Genomic DNA, 8,646 nt, shown 5'->3' with positions numbered 1-8,646 from the left:
TTCTGACTCTGGAAGCCACAACATGAGTAGAAGTGAGTCACTTGAAACTAAGTAAAGGAAATGAGAAATGCAAGAGGACGATTATCAAGGAAGCGCATTTTTAGAGGAAAAAAATAGTACTGCATAGATATGATTCTTCTTCTTTATCCTATCATTATCTTCATCATTATCATTATCATAATTATATATTATTTTCCATGTTACTTTCCTTTTTGATCCAGAGGTATTTTTATGTGATTTCAATGAAAACCACTGAATGATGCACACCCATAAAAAAAAAAATTAAATTTAAGTGTCAAAAACGGCAAAGGTCTAGCTGTTGATGAATGCTGAGACTGAAATATGGGCTGAGACGCGTTCAAGAGATTGAGTATGAGAAAACGTGCAAGATATATAGTGAGTGTTTGTTCTAATACTAAGAGAGAGAGAGAGAGAGAGAGAGAGAGAGAGAGAGAGAGAGAGAGAGAGAGAGAGAGAGCATTGATATTGCCTGGTTTGGAAGGTAAGATGAAAACCCTAATTTCAAGGATAACGAGGCACCGTCAGGACTCGCAAAATGAATATTCGAAGACATGCTCTTATCTTTCTGAGCTCAGCAAACAATTTTTTTTTGGGGGGGTGGGGGCATTTTTTTCCATTACGATTATGCATTTGGAGTGCTTCCTTCCTGTGCAGTCCGTTGACTCAGTCTGAGGCGCTATTGCATTCATGAGTCATAACCGACATCTATGATTCATTTTAGGGGCGTCAAGTACATGGGTCTTCTTTGCTTATATGTAACTGAATGAATATATATATATATATATATATATATATATATATATATATATATATATATATATATATATGCAGAAGAACGACAGGGAAAATGAAAATACGAAATATACGCTTAAGTCCTGACTAGTTTCGTGATACTTCTTCAGAGGACTGAAGAAGTATCACGAAACTAGTCAGGACTTAAGAGTATATTTCCTATTTTCATTTTCCCTGTGGTTCTTCTGTATCTGAGCATCACGTTTTCCTGTGATTTTTACGCATATATATATATATATATATATATATATATATATATATATATATATATATATGTATATATATATATATATATATATATATATTAATGCAAACATAAATTTATACATCAATGAATATATATATGTATATATATATATATATATTAATATATATTTATATATATATATATATATATATATATATATATATATATATATATATATATAGATAGATAGATAGATAGATACATACATACATTCTTATGAAGCTGGTCTAGTGTAGAATGAATATTGTAGTTTATTGATAATTTCATTTATATCTATTTATACTGTTTCCATTAGTGCATGAAGAGATGATACCCAGCCTGTAAAATGAGCCCCTCTTATGTAGATATAAATATTTTATGTAAATTACGTAAGACTTTCGCCGTGAATTTCATAATATTCTTTATTCAAGTTAAGATATGTAATTCATGTATTTTTTTTTTTTGAATTAATATTTTTTTTCACGTATGTTTGCTAAGAAGACTTACGTAGTCTATTTGATAGTTTTGTAGGATTCATGCGAGATAGGAACAAGGGCTTTATATTTTATGATGTATTGCGTCATGTTAGAGAGAGAATGTTCAGTAACGTGTTTTGGAATGTTCTTTACCACGCTTTTTCGAATGTTCGTGAAATGCCGGTAAGAGGATGTTATCTTATCCTTTTTTTATTTCGTGGAAATGGGTGGGCGGACCTAGCTGACTGGGAAAGCCGTTTGGCGTAGCGTACAAAGCAAGTGGGAGAGTGATATTTGGCACTTTGACGTTTGGTACAACCCCCACGCTTCGCAAACAAGTTCGAAGCTTCTGGTATTCGCAAAATTTGTTATCTAAGGACCCAAGGTTGGGTCAGAGAGAGACAGACAGACAGACATAGAGATCGAGTTAGAACCACAGCCTTCCCAACACGAAACCCAGTGACTTATTGAAAGTGTTCAGTGCGTTCTAGTGTGTCCTCTCCTAAGTGACTGTGCCCCAAAGCAAATTGTGTGTCACGCAAGAGAGAAAGGTAATTTTTTAACTCACTGTATTAGGGTGAGTGTTGGTATGGTCTTTTTTTTCAGACTTAATATTTTTTTCCAGTTAATTATTGTGTGAAATATTTGTAAGTGTTGTAATTTATATAAAATAGATTTATTTTTGCAACGAGTGTATTATTCCAATCATCACTATTTAAGACCCGATTCCGCTCGATTTCTGTTAAAAACCACAGTGAGAGTTAAATAAGTGAAATCAATACTTGAAGGTAATTACCCAGTTTAGTTCTGAGTGTGCTTAAGAGACCTTTGGATACTCAGTTTTATATATTGCTTTCTGGGAGTTATTTAACGTTCTCAGAATTCAGGTATTAATGTTTTAAAGTGTAACAGTTATAATGTAAAAGCAAACAAGGTAACTTGGAATTCGAGAGGTTATTAGTGTATATCATATTATATGTTTGGTTCCTAGTCACGAGCCATAGTGTAGTCTATTTTGTTAATACCCAAAGTTTGGGAGTCATAATCCTATAATATATTTTGGGTGCTTAAACCAGGGATGCAAACATTATAATATATATATATATATATATATATATATATATATATATATATATATATATATATATATGTATGTATATGTATGTGTGTGCATGTACATATATATATATATATATATATATATATATATATATATATATATATATATATATATATATATATATATATATATATATATACATGTGTGTGTGTATCTATTTACATATTATCTTTTTCTATTTGCGAGAACGGTGGGTGGGCGGAGCAGGCTGGGGAGGGTTGCCATAATATTATTATTATTCTTATTATTATTATTATTATTATTATTTTTATTATTATTATAATTATTATTATTATCATTATTATTAGCCAAGCTACAACCCTAGTTGGAAAAGCAAGATGCTATAAGCCCAAGGGCTCCAATAGGGAAAAATAGCCCCGTGATGAAAGGAAATGAGGAAATAAATATATGATGAGAACAAATTAACAATAAATCATTCTAAAAACAGTAACAACGTCAAAACAGATATTTCATATATAAACTATAAAAAGACTTATGTCAGCCTGTTCAACATAAAAACATTTGCTGCAACTTTGAACTTTTGAAGTTCTACTGATTCAATCACCCAATTAGGAAGATCATTCTACAACTTGGTAACAGCTGTAATAAAACTTTTAGAATACTGTGTAGTATTGAGCCTCATGATGGAGAAGACCTGGCTATTAGATTTAACTGCCTGCCTAGTATTACGAATAAGATGGAATTGTCCAGGAAGATCTGAATGTAAAGATGGTCAGAGTTATGAATAATCTTATGCAACATGCATAATGAACTAATTGAACGACGGTCCCAAAGATTAATATCTAGATCAGGAATAAAAAATTTAATAGACCGTAAGTTTCTATCCAACAAATTCAGATGAGAATCAGCAGCTGAAGACCAGACAGAAGAACAATACTCAAAACAAGGTAGAATGAAAAAATTAAAACACTTCTTCAAAGTAGATTGATCACCAAAAATCTTGAAAGACTTTCTCAATAAGTCAATTTTTTTGTGCAATTGAAGAAGACTCAGACCTAATTTGTTTCTCAAAAGTAAATTTGCTATAGAGAATCACCCTTAAAATTTTAAAAGAGTCATACAAAGTTAAATGAACATTATCAATACTTAGATCCCACTGTCCTTGACCTACTTACAATCATACTTTGAGTTTTGTTAGGATTGTACCAACCGTGTGTCACACAATTGTACATAATTCCTTTTGTATATATTATGCTTGTATCTTCGCTCTTCCCTCGCACTAAAAAGAACCAGAATAAACATGTCTGCGTGTCGCCTATGTAACATTGTCATTTTCTCGAACATGCAATTTCCTGTTGCCTTGAGGTTTTGTATATAAAGGAGAGTGTTCCATAATAAATTAACTCAGTTGCTTTCACATTGCTTTTGAGTTCACAACCTTTCTCTCGGCACCGTCACATTGGTAACCCCGGAGTGACTCGTGTAGCAAAGCTTTTTCAGCTCTCGCAACAACCGTTGGGGGACCAAAGGGTTTCGCTTGCCCTCAGGGAAATGACTGAGACTGGCCCTGTGAGATTTGGTTAAAAAGAGAATTGTAATATTTTTGCTTAACCATTCGGTAACCTTCTGGGAGCTCAGAGGACATAAGAGTAACAGTTACTATATGAAAAGTGAGAATTTGATTTATTATTTATAGTATCAACTTTTTACATTGTCAAAATTAAATATTTTCATAAGTTAATTTCTAGTGAAACAAGTGATTTAAAAAAATTTTAAAGTGTCATTTTGTCTTAGTCTAAGGTCTAGTTTGGGTTTAAATTTCGAGTGATTTATTTTTGGTAGCCTATTACTGTTAAATTGTTGTTTTTTTTTAAATATATATTTTTTTTGTAAAGTGTGTATCATTTTGATCACCAATAATCATTTCAGAGCTTTGCTTGTATCCTCTTGCTAAGAACCCAAGTGAGAGGTTGATTTAAGAATGTTTCCCGTTAAAAGTAAAGTAATCACCCAATTTGTTTTGAGTGTAATGTAAAGAGACCTTTAGATATTCAGTGTTCATTTATATATTATCGTCTTTGAGTTGCGTATTATTCTCAGAGCTCGGAGTTTTTTCTCTTGTGTATCAGATTATGTAACATAAAGCAGGTGAGTTTGGGAGCTCGGAAATTTACGTAATTCGCTAGTCTTGATAACATATATATATATATATATATATATATATATATATATATATATATATATATATATGTATGTATATGTATATATATATACATATATATATATATATATATATATATATATATATATATATATAAATATAAAAATATACATATATATATATATATATATATATATATATATATATATATATATATATATATATGTATATATATATATATATATATATATATATATATATATATATATGTATATATATATATACATATACATACATATATATATATATATATATATATATATATATATATTCTCACGAAGCTGGTCATCATGAAAATAGAATATTTTATTCATGTACTTTATTTGTGTATTCAAGAGATGTATAGCCAGCTCGTAAGGTGAATTCTACTCGCATAGGATTAAGTAATGTATGTAAATTACATAAGACTTTCGTCATTCATTTAACTGCTTTTCATTCAGTTTCGTATGTGTAAACTTACGTTATTTTAAAGAATTAACTTTTTTTTCACGTAGTTTTGTTATGGAGTCTTATGTTATCTTTATGTATGCTGTATGAGGCATGAAGTATGAACACGAGGGATTAAGTCAATTTTTATGTTTTCAGGAGGTTAGAAAAGACATGAAAATTCTAGTTACTTTTATATTTTTTTTTCAAAGTTACGAGAGGTTAGCTGAGAGAGGGTTGCTTTGCAAGCAAGGTTATTACCCCTTATTCAAATTACTACGTTGGCTACCTTACGCCACTAGAGAAATACCCCCTTGCCACGAGAACGGTTTACTAGAAATTTTTTAGATGAATTATGTCAATATATAAAGGACCTAGCAATGCATAAGCAGCAGGAGAGATTCAGCCTATCCCTTTGAAAGAGCCAACGTTCGCTAGCCCTCTCTCCTCTCAAGTGTGTAAAGTGTTTTTCTCTCGAACGTGAATAAGTGATTTCTAACCAATGTATAACGCGTATAGTGTTATTCAAACGTTGGTGATATTATTTGGTGATTAGTTGAATGTGTAGTGTGTTAATTTATGTACATTTTAACATAAATTTTTGTAACTGGACCTGTGAGATTTAGGTAAAACTGCGAAGTGCATTAAAAATATTGCTTAACAGTTTTGTAACCTCATGTGAACCAAAAGACGTAAGTATAGTAGTTATATTTATGTAAATTTCATTATTGTCTGATCACTAGAATGTTTAGTGTTAACTTTTCTTATTAATTGTCAAGATTAAATATTTTTCATAAATTAATTTCCAGTGAAACAAGTCTTTGTATAAATTCTATAGAGTGTCTTTCTTTTTGTCTTAGTGTCAGGTCTAGTTCTGTTTCCAATTTTGAGTGATTTATTTTTGTTGTTCATTCTTTTGAATTGTTATAACTTTTTAAAGAATATATTTATTTCTTTTCAAGTGTATATTATTCCGATCACCAATATTTTTTCTCAGTAATTTGCTCGTATCCCCTGACTAAGAACCAAAGTAAGAGGTTGGTTTTAGAATAATTTACGTAAAGTAATCACCTAGTTTTGTTTTGAGTTATGTAAAGAGACCTTTGGATATTCGGTGTTCATATATACTGCCGTCTGGGAGTTGTGTACACACACACACACACACATATATATATATATATATATATATATATATATAAATATATATATATATATATATATATATATATATATATATATATATATATATATATATATATATATATATATATATATATGCCTGTGTGTCTGACGAATATTTTAACATTTGAATTAGAAATATATAAAATATTGAAAATACGACCATTATAATGTTAGGAGTGCCTGTAAAAGAAGAACGAAAGAAAAATTGTTTTCTGCCAATTATAATTCATGATTGAATAATCGGTCACATGTTTCATTGTGAGAAAAAGTAGTTATCATTCAAATGATCTCCTGCAGCTCTTTCCCCAAACCTGTCTCCTGAACAAATCTAGAGACGTTTCTCCGATAACTTTCGACAGTTACCTTAATATATATTTTCTTTCCTTGCAGTCTGCATTGTTATGTATTAATGCAGGTAAGGAACGCAGGGAAATGTTCGATCATAGCTAACCAGAGTTTATCCAGCCACCCGTTGAGATACTACCGCTAGAGAGTTATAGAGTCCTTTGACTAGCTAGACAGGACTACATTGGAACCTTCTCTCTGGTTACAGTTAATTTTCCTTTTGCCTTCACATACACCGAATGGTCTGATCTATTCTTTAGAGATTCTCCTCTATCCTCATACACCTGACAACGCTGAGATCACCAAACCATCCTTCTTCACTCAAGGGGTTAACTACTGCACTGTAATTGTTCAGTGGCCATTTTCCTCTTGATAAAGGTAGTAGAGACTCTTTAGCTATGGTAAGCAGCTCTACTAGGAGAGGGACACTCCAAAATCAAACCATTGTTCTCTAGTCTTGGGTAGTGCCATAGCCTTTCACTGTCATGGGTTAGAGTTTTCTTGCTTGAGGGTACACTCGGGCACACTATTCTATCTTATTGCTCTTAATCTTGTTTCGTTAAAGTTTTTAAAGTTATTGTTCTTAAAATATTTTATTTTTCCTGTTTTCCTTTCATCACTGAGTTATTTTCCTGTTGGAGCCCCTGTGGCTTATAGCATCCTGCTTTTTCAACTAGGGTTGTAGTTTAGCAAATAATAATAATAATAATAATAATAATAATAATAATAATATGGTTGTAGCAAATGTTTGCATTGCTAGTCAGGAAATTATAATCATATTCATAACCACTATAATAGTAATGATGAAGAAAATTCTTTCTATTATTCTTCTAAAAAATTCATCGTTTAAAAAGAAAAACTGTATGTTCCCAAAGAACCTCTTCAATTACGGAATGTGTGATGAACTAACTCTTATTTAGAAGTAACCCTGCGGTTCCAGGATATTTATTATTATCATTATTATTATTATTATTACTATTAATACTTGCTAAGCTGCAACCAGACTTGGAAAAGAAGGATGCTATAAGCCCAGGGGCCCCAAAAGGAAAATAAACCAGTGAGGAAAGGGAACAAGGAAAAAATAAAATATTTTAAGAACAGTAACAGCATTAAAATAATTATTTCCTATATAAACTATAAAAATTTTAACAAAACAAGAGGAAGAGGAATTAGATAGAATAGTGTGCCCAAGTTTGCCTTCAAGCAAGAGAACTCTAACCCAAGTCAGTGGAAGACCATGGTACAGAGGCTATTGCACTACCCAAGACTAGAGAACAATGGTTTGATTTTGGAGTGTCCTCCTAAAAGAGCTGCTTACCATAGCGAAAGAGTCTTTTCTACACTTACCAAGAGGAAAGTGGCCACTGAACAATTACAGTGCAGTAGTTAACCTCATGGCCGAAGACAAATTGTTTGGTAATCTCAGTGCTGTCAGTTGTATGAACAGAGGAGAATTTGTAAAGAATGGGCCAGACTATTCGGTGTATGTGTAGGCAAAGGGAAAGTGAACCGTAACCAGAGAGGATCCAATGTAGTACTGTCTCTCAACGGCCGAGAAACCAGTTCTATCATTATTGTTATCATTGTTAACTTGAGGAGTCGAGGAGAACAGTTTAGGTCCATCAGAACTGATACGAAATTTTTCTTCTTCCCATCCAATTTATCATCATCTTTTTCCTCTCTTTTTCATTGATAACAACAGCAATAATAATAATAATAATAATAATAATAATAATAATAATAATAATAATAATAATAATAAAATGGTGGTTATTTTGATTAAGATTCGGTAAGTTGGAGTTACGATCCTTTTTCACGATAATCTATTATTTGACCTATTATAAGACCTCAAATATCAAATAGGATCGCATGAAGA

The sequence above is a fragment of the Palaemon carinicauda genome, chromosome 4, assembly GCF_036898095.1.
Source record: "Palaemon carinicauda isolate YSFRI2023 chromosome 4, ASM3689809v2, whole genome shotgun sequence".
Taxonomy (NCBI): Eukaryota; Metazoa; Arthropoda; class Malacostraca; order Decapoda; family Palaemonidae; genus Palaemon; species Palaemon carinicauda.
The sequence above is the reverse complement of the archived record's forward strand: the minus strand, read 5'-3'. Positions refer to the sequence as shown.